The sequence below is a fragment of the Taudactylus pleione genome, unplaced genomic scaffold (genome assembly GCF_031769625.1).
Source record: "Taudactylus pleione unplaced genomic scaffold, aTauple2 ptg000547l, whole genome shotgun sequence".
Classification (NCBI taxonomy): domain Eukaryota; kingdom Metazoa; phylum Chordata; class Amphibia; order Anura; family Myobatrachidae; genus Taudactylus; species Taudactylus pleione.
Window position 1 is genome coordinate 725,876 of NW_028284949.1, and position 14,102 is coordinate 739,977.

Below are 14,102 nucleotides of genomic sequence, written 5' to 3' on the forward strand. Positions count from 1 at the left end.
AAACTGCATGTGTGTTTTAAATCATATCACCTGATTGGAGGCTCCTTTCTTTGTATTTTCCATACATGTTTGAATTGACTATGGAACTGAATGGAACCTGATGTGGACAAGAATTAACCCATATTGAGCTGTGAATATATACAGTTGGTACAAGGCATTTATATCTTTGGTACTGGAATTTTGTCTTTAGCACGAGTGGAGTGCTTTTACACAAAAGTTTGTTCACAGTTTTCTTTGCACATGAGCCCATTAGTATTCGTAAAATGGTTACACTATATTTGTTTTGGGGTTTTTTTCTGAGATATACATCGTGAGGGTCACTACATGAAGACACCTCAGGAATTTACACAGAGACGTCATGGAATTTTGGTTTGAACAATTTATTGAACATTGTTTGAACTGGTACACTGAAGGTGCCGTTCCTTAATTTTTTTTCTCACTATTTGTTTGATGATTTACTGAATAAATCATTCCTGGGAAGAACTGGCGGCCACCATTAATACGGAGTGTTCACTTTTATTACTATTATTACTAATGTAAGTCGTGTTTTATATTTACTTTTGTATGAGCTTTGTGCACCACTTACATCATTATTTATTTATATATATATATATATATATATATATATATATATATATATGGTACATATATATATATATATATATATTATATATATATATATATGTATATATCAATGTCATCACATTCAATCCCAGAGATATCAAAAAACGAGACCAACACACCATCAGCTTAACAAAAGAAGTGGAATGTATTGAAATACAGCCATGCTTATCGGGAAAATATATATGTCACATCTGCTATGCAGTAAAGTTCCTATAGTACTTATTAATGCCTGGTGAATGGTGACCATATGTAAGTATTCAACAGGAGCCCGACGGCCGTTTTGGTGGTAAACCACCTTCATCATGAGCACAAAATAAATGTCAAAGCATGGTATTAAATAGGGAGCGTGGCACCAAATCAGACAAACATACGTAGATCTCACTTGTCATCGGGAGGCCAGGCCACATACTGGCCACTGTGCCCTGGAAGCAGCAACACAGGGAGTCCCGTATACTTAGCCGGCCATGCAACCAAGCATAACAGATCTGCCCAGGGGGAGGGACATGCTGCAAAGGAACCAATAACAGTGCATCTCTCAGGGGCGGAACCGAATGCAATGTTGCCAAGACCATCAAGGAAAAACCGATAGCTGGAAGCACGTGACCTACATTTTTACCAGCAGCATCATGTGCTCTAAACCAATAGTATATCAGACCGATATACAGTACATGTTGCCATAGCAACTAGCATAGGTAAACATAGACAAGATCTAGCAGTGTGAGTGTCTGACAGGGACTCCCTCAAACATTAGCAGATGTTTTTCTGAAAGATGAAAGACAAAAGATATCTATTGAAAATTCAGGTGGCTCTGCTGAAAGATATCTGTCATGTACATGACGGATTTTTGCAAAAGACGAACAATGAATTATATCGCAGGACTTCATTCTGGGAGTGGATTTTTTTCTCTGCAGCGCTCTGTAGCTGCTGCTAATATCTTTCATCGTTCGTCGTTTACCGCATATAAACTGCCAGATATTTCTAATATCTGGCAGCGATATGTGATAATTGACCAACATGTTGGAGAGACGAAAGATTAAATTTATCAGCCGTGGGAGTGCACATCTGTCATCGTTCAGGGCCTATCCATTAGCAGATAATTTGAACGATTGAACGATATATCGTTCAATCATTCAATTTATTTGCTAATGGATAGGCCCCTTAAAACATGGAATAAAGATAAAAACAACACTCTAAAGTCCAAAAATAACCTAATCGCAATACTAAAAAATGTGGATACATAATATACATAGATTAGACACCAAGGAAAAAACTAAAGAGACCTAGCAAACAAAAAATGAATATAGAAAATATATATAGTATATAAGTAATAATGGGCCTGATTCAGACCCACTCGCGAGCGGCTGTCCGCTCGCAAGTGGGTCGATGTTATGCACTGAGCATGCGCACGACGGAGGGAGCTCCGTCGTGCGCATACGCCAGACGCGACGAGCGAAGGAAAGTCCTTCGCTCGTTGTGTCCGATCAAAGGGGGCGTGCTGTCAATGTTGATTGACAGCACGCCCCCTTTGGTGGGCGTGCCGGGGGCGTGCCTCCCTGACGGGGGCGTTCCCACGGGAACGCCTCCCGTCAGAAGCCGGACCACTGACATCACTAGTGATGTCAGTGGGAGTGATTTTGGCTCTGATAGAGCCAAAATCACTCCGGAGCTTGCGGTTGAAAACCTCAACTGCAGGCTCCGGCTCGCAATTTCGATGGTCGCGATGGTCTCGACCATCGCGGCCATCAAAATGCACGCTCGTATAGCCTGTGGGTGGTGACCCACAGCTATACGAGCGTCCAGGAGGACGCTCCATGAAAATGGAGCCCGGCCCTCATTCAGAGCGTGCGCTCTGCTCAGAGCGTACGGCTCTGAATGAGGGCCAATGTTCAGCAGCCCTCATTTGCATAAATATCTTAAGGGCTTCAGAGGAAGACATTAAAAGACAAATCCTCATTAAGACAAGAGAAGAAATATAAGACTTGCGCATAGGAAATTCACATTAAACAAAAGTGTCTCATAAATATAATTAATTTAATAAACAGACCAAAAAAAGGTTACCAAATAAATAACATACAATCTAAAATAAATTTATATAGACATCTCAATAAAGTATGAAAAAATAAAAATAAATAAAACAGTAAAAAATACCAGCAGTCTGCTAAACCAGGGATACCACTAATATATATATATATATATATATATATATATATATATTTATATATATATATATATATATATATAATATAAGAAATTGTTCAAATGCTCATGAGTCAAAAAATTAGCAGGGTGTCATGGCCCCACCAGCGGCAGTGTATCTGGACTGAAGTATGAATGGATTAAAACTGTGAGTATGAGTGAGAAAGTCTCTCTATTAGCAGCAAATGACAACAGGTGTACAGTTCCTCCGTAAGGGATAAGGTTCCAATGTTAACATGCAGACTTGTAAAATCAAATAATTAGAGACTCACAGTTTTTATCCCCTCCGTCTGTCTCCGGAGTCCCGCTCACGGAATTGAGCAATCCGGCGCTTGTTATAGCGGAGAGGAAGAGCCCAAGGTCCAGCTCACAGAATTTGAGCAATCCAGCGCTTTTTGTAGTGGGGAGGGAGAGCCCGGAGTCCCGCTCATGGAATTGAGCAATCCAGTGCTTGTTGTAGTGGGGAAGGAGAGCCCGTTGATGAGAGCACAGATGTGTAGCAAGTCCGTCCGAGCGTCCTCGGAGACTGTGCTGGGCAATACCTCCACCGGCGGCTGTAGTGCAGTTAGCGGGATCAGTCAAGAGATGAAAGGATAGTTCCATCCTCCAGTATGTGTGGTAATCAGGTAGTGGAACCCTTAACGCATTTCATAACGTTCGCATGACTTTCTCAAAAGGTGTGGCTCCAGACCTCAGGTGTACCCTTTATATATATTTTTTGTGTTTTTTGTCAAATCCTCATTAAGGCCCATTGGTTGTAGAGTCCCCAATTTATAGATCAATTCACATTCCTTTTTGAAGGCGTTTTCTCCCACGGCCACCACCCCTTCTAAGGGGCTTGATCTAATTCAGGTGCATAAGATGAAAATCTTTAATAGCATGTCCATAGTCCACATAATGTCTGGCCACCTGTGGTGTGCTGTGATCTATTGATGTAAAGGCCTTATATATATTGTGGTGAGAGGGGTCCTCGCCAATCTGAATTACCCACATTCTTGTGCTATCAGCTCCCTCTAAGCCTGTGCAGTTTGCAGCAGCAATGGAGATTCTGTGTTTTCAAGATTGCACAATCCCAGCAGCAAGTCATTACTGAAGACAGAAAGAGTTTAAAACTTTCATTCACCCAGTGCTCTGGGCACTGATGCCGAATAGCAGCCAGCGAGTAGGCCCAAGTGTTATTAGTGCCAGGGACTGACTTAGTAGCTGTGCTAGGAAGCATGGCAGGAGGTGGCTTTATTCTATGGTAGCAGATTGAAATCTAGAGACTTTGGTGCTGAGTTATTTAAGTACACCTGTTTATTTAATTTCTATGCCTTCTAATTTAGGCTACTATGTGAATTTGCTAAAGAACAGTGTCTACTTCCAACGTTCCTGTCATGTGTCATTTCTCCAAACCTGTTTCAATATATATATCAGCTACATGTTTTATTTTTTTTCATTTCAGTTATGACTTAATGCTCTGACGTTTATAACAATAAAAATAATCTAATCTACATCCCTCTTCTCTCATCAGGTTAGAGAACTGCGGTCTGACCTCCTCCTGCTGTGATGATCTCTGCTCTGTTATTACTACAAACCACTCTCTGACCAGACTGGACCTGTCACACAATTCTCTGCAAGACTCAGGAATAAAACTTCTGTGTAAGGGACTGAGACATCCAGCCTGTACCCTACAGGATCTTTGGTAAGAGCAGTCTTATTAATTATATATCTGACATCTACAGTAAGTACAAGACATAGGGCTCTATTTACTACAATCCGCATATTAAATGCGGATTGTAGTGTGATATTACTGAGTGAATTCGCATTGCGAATTCAGGCAATATCACAGGGATTTACTATAAATCCCTTGCAGGGACAGAGCTTGTGATAAAGCTCTGTCCCTGCGGATCCCATCCACACTCTAGTCGCGATATTTTTGGAAAAAATACCGCGACTAAGAGGCCGCGCATGCGCCGACCCACCATCGCTGCTACCCCCCACCGACGCTAAGCCCTGCCCCCCACGATCGCGGACCCCCGCGACCCCCCCTCCCCCCCGCAACCCCCCCCTTCATTACACTTACCTGCATCCTCCTGGCCTCCGGTCATCTTCTCTGGGCTTCCCGATCAGGTGATCTCCCATACTGCACTGGGACCCGATCACCTGATGACCGGGCCCCAGTGTACTATGTGAGACCAGCTGACCGGAGAGGAGCCATCACCGGAGCCCCGATCACCGGTCCCTGGATTCAGGTAAGTAAAAAAAAAAGTTTAATTTTTTTTTTTCTTTTTTTTACAGCAATCAGCTTGCGGTCTGCTTAGACCACACAGCTGATTACTGGTACCGGCTCCCGCCTCTGCTCTCCCCGTTAGAGCAGAGTGGGAGCCCGATAACCGGGGGAGACCCTGGATAACGCCACCTCCAGGTGGCGTTATTATCACAGGGCTTCCCCCGGTATTTTTTTACAATTTATTTTTAGTAACTGTGGTCGGATCACATTTCCCATTCCAATTATGGGACATGTGATCTGCTTTACTAAAAATAAGTGATACTGGGGGTTGGAGTAGAATTTTACTAATTCTACTCCAATTGCCCTGTAATAACTACAGGTGAAACTAAAATAATGTGAAAAGGGTGTGAAAACACCCTTTTTCACTTTATTTTAGTAAAAATAATGTTAATAAATAGAGCCCATAGGGAACATGAGAAAAAAATCATAGCAATGTGACTAATTATCATTTCTTTTATGTTAGATGATGTCATCTGAGTTTAGATGATGTCATCTCCAAGCACCACTGAAGCCGCCCCAATCGGCTGGCATGTGGCACCTGGATCGTGCTATTTACACTGCAGGGTGGCATGGGAACAACCCGTGGCCAACCCTGCAAACTACCCAAGCTGGATCTCTGGGTCCCTGGACCCGGGTGGATCCAATTACACTGACAAAACCGTGGGTTGATGTGCATCAACCCAGGATTTTTAGGTTGGTGTAAAAGGGTTATTAGTGGCATAACCTCCCTGGGCATGGGCTGTGTAGATCACACAATACCATAACTTTGGGGGCCTTGGTGCCAGACCCTGGCCCTTGTTTTTTTAACGAACTATTCTATAAGCACCCAACATGTATTAGACTCTATCTAATGGTTTTTGACATTCTATGTTCATTATTTTCTAAAATGCTTATGGGAATATCCAATTAATTGTGAGTTTGCCAAAAATATTGCACCTGCGGCAGAGGGATTTTGCCTGCAAAAAATCCAGCAACAAAATTTTTTAATTTGATACCGTGGGTCTCGAGACCGCACATACCCATGGTAATATAGGTTGTAAGGTCCGTGTAATTTTTTTGCAGGCAAAACTTTGTGGCCAATTGGATATGCCTCCTAGTATCACTATCATTATTTACTGCTCAGGGTATTGGGGGAGATTTATCAAGCAGTGTAAAGGGAAGTGGACAACATTTCAAAATATAGACATTCAGAATGTAAACATATACGTTATGTGTTATGGTGACATTGTACATGGCAACATGTTTCTCTACTGTTATAGTCCTAGCCCTAATCACTGCCTAATCCTAAATCTATAATGACAACATAATGAAAATGGTGACATTATGCCCATGTCAACATTGTGAATGTCAACATGTTCACTATCGACACAACATCCATTCTGAATATTGACACAATGACTACATACCAAAGTGGACAAGGGGAAAATTAGCCCATAGCAAGTTACAACTGTGGCAGAGAAACTCATCTGCAACAGTTCAAGCAGCTAAAAGGTGCCTCGGGACCTGGTAGAACCCATTGTTTCAGGCTTACAACCTGGGTTTAGTCCTGAGTCCGGGTTTTCTTGGGAACAGGGATGAGCTTTGCCTCAGCTGCTCCAGGAAGTGACTTCCCCATTTAGCTGGAGTAGCTATTGTTACCAGGGCTCCTGATGCCAGCAAGTGGCCAGGTGATAGACTCATGAAAGCTTCATGGTGCCCCAGCCACCTTCCAGAGGGCTATGGATAGAGTGTTAAAGCCTCACCAAGGTTATGCAGTTGCATGTCTTGACAACATTGTCATTTTCATTCAAAATTGGGAGGACCATTTTCCCAAAGCAAATGAGGTCCTCGGGTCTCTCCATACCCACGGCTTTACCACCAACCCAGAAAAGTGCGCTGTTGGTATGAGCGAGGCCCGGTATCTAGGGTACATAGTTGACTGTGGTCAGGTGAAGCCACAGATTAATAAAGTGGAGGCGGTGCTTACCTGGCCTAAACCCACTTGTGAAACCCAACTACATACCTTTTTAGGCTTGGTAGGCTACTATCAAAGGTTCATTCTTAATTTTGCATCGAGAGCTGAAGAAGAACAGCCCAGAGGTAGAACATGCCTGGAAGGACTTAAGAGGAGCCTTATGTTCAGCCCCAGTTCTACAGGTATCAGATTTTAGAAAGAAATTTGTGTTACTAACAGATGTTTCAGAAACGGGCCTGGGAGCTGTTTTGGCTCAATATGTGAAGGGAGAGGATAAACCCATTCTATATCTTAGCCGCAAGCTCTTACCCTTGGAAAGGAAATATGCCACAGTAAAATGGGAGTGTATGGCTATAAAATGGGCAGTGGAAACACTATAATATTACCTTCTGGGGAGAGAATTTCTGTTTGTAACGGACCATGCCCCGTTGCAGTGGATGCACCGGAATATGGAGCCAAATGGTTTCTGGCTTTGCAACCTTACCATTTTTCAGTTCAACATTGGCCAGGCAAAATGCATGCAAAAGTGGATGCTCTCTCCAGATGAGACATTAAGTTTGTACAAACATAAGAACAGATGGTGAAGCTGAGGGGGGGGGGGAAGGAAGGCTGAAATTAGTTTTTCTCCGAATCGTGACAATAAAGTTAAAAGGAAAGAAGGTAAATGCATACATTTCCCTAAGATACAGGAAGATTCACCAGATGATAAGAAGCTTAGGGGAAAGGTGTGTGGCAGAGAGAATCAGGTGCCACAGTTCAAGCAGCTAAAAGGTGCCTCGGGACCTGAGAGAACCCATTGTTTGAGGCTTACATCCTGGGTTTAGTCCTGAGTCCTGGTTTTCTTGAGAGCTGGGATGGGCTTTGCCTCAGCTGCTCCAGGAAGAAATGTAACCAGTGCTCCTGATGCCTGCAAGTGGGCAGGCCATAGACTTGTGAAGGCTGGCATTAGGGAGCCCCTGCCAAGCAGGGTAAACAACAGGACCTGTGGTAGTGGTGTTTGTGAAGATACCAACAACTTGTCTGTTGTAAGATGCTGTGAGAAAAATAAAGTGCACTCTACCATGCAAATCTTCTGGTGTCTGTGCTCTTTCCAGCCAGAGTCTTCCACACAACCAATCTGCTACTTAGCTTTTAAAATTCTTGAAATGATAGATAGAAGCTGTTTGATTGGTATTGGCAACTTATTCACCTGTCTGCTTCTCCAATATCTTTACTGCTTGATACATTTCCTCCTCGATCTCTTATATATGTTTGTATGCACCAGTTTGATATAAACCTATACTACTTCATGCAAGACCTAGGGACAATGAAATACTGAAGAGCACAAAGTGCTTTAAATGAAATAGGGGCTGTGATTGGTGGAGGCCAGATGCAGGTCTTTGGGGTGATTAGGAGGAATTTGTATGAAATACTGATGGCTGAATAGCTCGTGGTTCTCATACTGACACTAGAAGCCCGAAAGTTCAATATCACAACTGGGGCTAGTAAGTAGCCTAACCCTCCCCTGTCCCTCCCCTAACTTTAACCCTCATCTCCCTTAGTGGTTCCTAACCCTAAAACTCCAAGGGTGATGCCTAACCCTAAGTCCCCCTGGATGTGCCTAAACCTATACCCCACGGCAGCACCGTAAACCTAACCCTCCCAGGGGGGTGCCTAACCCTAACCTCCTCCTGGTGGTGCCTAACCCTAACCCCCCTCCTCATAGTCACACCCTTACACTCCCATGGGGGTGCCTATCCCTAAGCCCCCCAGGGGTACCTAAACCTAACCTTTCCCCCTGCAGCTAACACTTACCTGTCCCCACTTACCTTTGTTTGGGATGCAGGCTGTTGGGATTTTGGCGTGGGGCTGAAGATAGGTGTCAGGATTTTGACACTTATGTTAAGACCTGGGTCGGAATTCCAGTTTTGGGTAATCTCACTGCATTCCGATTAGGAAGGTGGTGGAATACATTACAGATGAAGGATGGCCTAGGCGCAGGGGTGGGCAATAAGTGTCCCTCCAGCTGTTATAGAACTACAAATCCAAGCATGCCTTGCAACAGTTTTACCATAGCCAAATAGCAAAACTGTGGCAAAACTACAACAGCTGGGAGGCCACTTATTGCCCACCCCAAGCTAGCATGTGCACTGACCCCCGTGTTGTGGTTTTGGATCTGGATTGGTTTTGCCAAAACCTCACCTCCATGTTTTGCTTTTTGGTTTTGGAACTGGATTTTTTCTTAAAAAATCATAAAAACAGCTAAACTAACATAAAATGGGCCTTTTTTGTTTCTACAGTATTATTAACATCAATACCATTTATTTCCACTCATTTCCAGTCAATTTTGACCACCTCATAGCTCACAATATTGATTTTTTTTATCTGGTTTAGGGCCAAAAGGTTGCATCCAGCTAGCTGGCTCAAAACTGAGTGATAAATAGAGTTGAGGACTGTGCAAAGATGATGGTTGGGGTACCCCTTGAGGATTGAAGAAATGATAGATGATAATTGATACAATAACTGGTGGAAGTAAGAATTGATAGTTGATAGTTGGCGCAACCACTGGCTGAAGTAAGAAGAGTTGATACTTGATAATTGGTGCAGCCCCTGGCTGAAGAATTGATTATTGGTGAAGCCCACTGACTGAAGTAAGAAGAGTTGATACTTGATAATTGGTGCTGCCCCTGGCTGAAGAATTGATTATTGGTGCAGCCACTGACTGAAGTAAGAAGAGTTGATACTTGATAAATTGGCACAGCCCCTGGCTGAAACATTGATAGTTGGCGCAGCCACTGGCTGAAGTAAGAAAAGTTGATATTGATCATTGGTGCAGCCTCTGGCTGAAGAATTGATAATTGGTGCAGCCTCTGGCTGAAGAATTGATAATTGGTGCAGCCCGTGGCTGAGTAGTAGTGGAATACAGAGCTATGATTAGGAGAACCAGCCTTGAGGGCTGGAACTCTTGGCAAGTTGCGCCCATTACAGCCTTGATGGCTGGTGAGGAGTGATGACAGGTGGCCTTTGGGCCATGAAGCAGGATGCGGTGTAGCAGCCTAGGGGGCTCAGAAGAATCCTTGGCTGAATGTCATTGTTGTGCGACTTGTGCCACCGGGTTGACACAAGCCAATAGAGCAATTACAGTCGCACAAGAATGATTGTATCTCTACTCAAGAAGAGAAGTCAGAGACCCTCATATCATGTACAGTATCAAAAGAATCCAATAATGCAAATGAGGGGTGCTACCACAGACATCTATATTATGTATGGAGACAAAAGAAGAAAGATGAAATGTCGTAAGTGATGCACTAATTATTTAAGACGTAACTTTTAATATTTTGCAGGCTACTACCAATATAAAAGGAAGAACAGCAAACATTCATAAAACATAGAAGTGTGTCTCAAAGATAAAGAAAATGTGATTTAAAAACTAAATGCGCGCATGTGTCTGCCTCTCTATCATATCACAATAAACAATGGCTGATGTTATCTCGTGATTCTCATCTATATTAATCCCCCGATGTAAATTGGGATTTAAATTTACATGTATTATGGTTACAATATATGTGCACTTTCTTGCTACAGGGTATCCACAAAATCATATATCATTAAACTCATTGATACTATCGAAATGCAGCCAAATAATCAGTGTGTTTGTATTACTGCATAAATAATATACAAAGACCCAGAATGCACTGCTTTATACTTGCATGATCAAATGCTGAGGATGTAATAAAAATCCCTTTGCTTTAACTGATCCAGCAAACCTTGGGTTGAGTTAGAATTTATAATACTGGAAAGTATACTTCTATAGTTTATTAGAAATATACAATCTATTCTTTGTACACCCAGACACCCAGTGGGTACAAATCCTCAGGGAGTAGTTTTTTCAATATGCTGTGGTGATTGAGGTGAATTATATTCCACTATTAGATATCTATCTCAGTATCACATTGTCGAAGTCGTATAATGCATGCGACCGCAATTCAACTATTATCAGACGATTTGGTCATCCGCTGTACGATTTATGTTGGTACAATCCACGATGCACCATTGCGTGCGCACGCACCCAGTGTGTGCACGTATCCACACATTCGCACAAAACTAAATAGTGAATAATATACAACAGTCTCACACTGACAAACACAATATTCATGCAGGGTTTAGTTAGTAACAAGAAACAGCTTCTGTATACATGTCTGAGAAAAGTAATTAAAAAAAAATACACCAGGATACTGTGAGTGTTTTACATATAAATTGAGAAGCCCTGCATACAGACAAGTATGGCTGAGGCAATTGAAATATAACTCAGACACTGATATGCACAATTGAATTTGTCTGAATGAAGAGTCAGAAACAATGATCAGAGGTTTGCTTAAGATGTACTGACAAGTGTATTCTAAATAGGCAGAGGAAAACCTTTGAATTAGCTATCAGACGAAGTGGCGACGGCAGTCAGCTGGGGGACTCCACCCTGCTTGAAAGTGAACCTAGCTGCTTGTAACACCTTGCACTGTAGTTTTAAAATATGTTAGAAAGGGATAAAAAATAAATATTAATCAATCATAAATACACTGAATTGCATAACACACACATATAGACTTTATAATAAGCACTCTACACATAAAAGCACCACGCATATTAGCAACTTTACGCAAGATTCTCTTACACTAACACATACACAAATTTCCTAAAAGGTTCATTAGTATAATGGCTAATATTAGAAGGGTTATTCGTTATTGTATAATGTTATAAAACGCATGTATTTGATATCTAAGGCTTAGTATGCAGTAGCCACATTGTGTTTGGTGCTATTCTAAACCACATTTTATTTGCAGATCTCTGGTTCCATCGGCAAGGAGATCGCAACATGCATCTGCAAGTTATGGATTACCGAGAATTATGTGTTAGAATGTACTTTGTATGTAGTGTCTATTGATTAGTTAAAACACACACAAAGAGCCATTGGAGGGCTGAACTACCATTGTACCAACTGACCTATGACACAAGAACCAAGAAGAAGAACAAATAGGATTATGCCAACTCGTTTCTATTGTATTGCCTAATCTCTGCAAGGGTTTATATGCAAGCACCCTGGATATGTTAGTTAGTCATCATATTCTTTCTGTTGATGGAGGCTTCACCTTTGATGCCAGAAATCTGGATCCAGAGCACCTGCGTAATGTATTGACTGTACCTTGTTTATGTATAATCTTTTGCGCTAATTGTATTTTAGATCAAGGCATGTAACTATCTTCTTTTTGGTGAATAATATCTTTTTGTGCTTTGGAACCACAATCAAAGTCTGGAAAGCAATTATTTCTTGTATGACTTATAACGCTAAATAGACATAAATAAACATTTTGGGTATAAAGGTTATTAGGAATTGATAAATGGGGGCTCATCCAGTGAAATCACGCTACCACTCACACGGTAACACATGGTAATCGGTCTCTCACCAAAAGGGTGGACAGCACCATAAGCAGGAAAGAACGCTTTGCCTTCGAATACCTGCTACCACTTTGTTGCTAAGAGACCGCTATCCGTTATTGTGTGAGTTCAAGGAGCGCTGATTAGAATCCAGGGACAAAGAAGGAAAAAGTTTGTTTTCCTTCGTTGATAAAATTTCATGTTAAAAGGGGAAGTCGCACAATAGCGTACGCATATTTTCTGTATTGCTGCCACGTGTTTAAACAAAGCCATTGAGATTGCATTGTAATATTGGTAGCATGATAGCATTGTTTTAAATATCTTAGTCGGTGCTGCCATATGTGGGAAAACGTTTATTTTTCTACGCAGAAAAAGGTGTGTAACAGTGAACATGTGTTGATAGGGGTAACATGTTCCCTAGCTAGGGGTATCATAGGACCCTTAGGGGCTAGGCGCCTGGTGTCGGCCTAGTGGTTTGGTAGTAGGTACCGGAGTCTATACACACAGCAGGTGTAGTTGTTGTTGTTTGTGTTAGGTATCGACTCTCAGTGTGATCGCAGCATCCAGTGATCAGTTAGGGTTATTGGGCATTGTGATTGAACTGCATGGTTGTGGCATATCGTGATTGTGAACTGAGTTGTGGTGGATGAAATCACTGAAAAGGATAAGTGTTATTGGAATGCTTAAATTCTACCAGTGCAAATTACTCAAAAAGGGCTTAGGTGTATGGAAGCAACCTGGTTATTCTTACATAGGTGTGTGGGCGCGGCCTGTTAAATCGTCCACAGGTAAGTGAAAGTAGCCTTGACATTCTTTCACCGATTTAAATCTCTATTGAAAAGTTTAGTGTTTTATTTTCCCAAGATGGGAGCCAAGCAAACGGTAGAGATGTTAGATGATGTGCTGCTCTTGGAAGCGCCAATAGGTTTGTCATGGCATATAATGCACACAAAGTACGGTGCGTCTGCAACTGCATACCGTGATGCATGGGTTAAGATGATGAGAATGAGTGTGAAACCGTTTCCCAAAGTTGGCAGCTTTGATAAGGAGATATTGAGCAATGTCCGAGATCGCATCTGTATGGTGAAGAGTAGAATATAATGACTGTTTAAAGTTGTGGCAGCATGAGGGGAACATGTGGCTTAGAGGTGGGCACGTGACGGAAACTAGCATCACGCTCACGCCACAAAAGAGCGCGCACACACGGCAAGGTAGCATTGCCGAAGGGAATGTTAGTAACGCATGTTCACCACCTCCGCCCTATGTGGATGGGGATAAAGGTACAGTCAATCTCAAAAATCATTAAAAAAAATCGTAATAAGTAACTTATACCCTGATTTAAGTCACCCACAGGAAAATGTAATTATAGATGATGATGAATCCACCATAAATTCAGCCATTGCCCAAGCTTTTAATCTGCAACCAGCAGGGGCAGAAGTTGAAACTGGTGAGAGTAGTGGAGAGCGTGGCAGGAGGGGGAATATTATTAGCACTTAAAGAGTAAGTCCATCAAATTAAAAAAAATGTGTTTTAAGTCACTTCTAGGACATTGCACCTCTAAGGAAATGTAATAAGTGTGGGTAAGTCATTGTACATGTTGGTAAAATCAAGTATCATTGTTTACAGTAAACATTGAGATTAAGAACT

The 14,102-nt window shown here is 42.0% G+C and overlaps 1 pseudogene; it reads left to right on the forward strand.

The window, feature by feature from the left end:
- LOC148500722 (NACHT, LRR and PYD domains-containing protein 12-like) overlaps positions 1-14,102 on the forward strand; it is a 125,989-nt pseudogene that overhangs the window by 62,658 nt on the left and 49,229 nt on the right.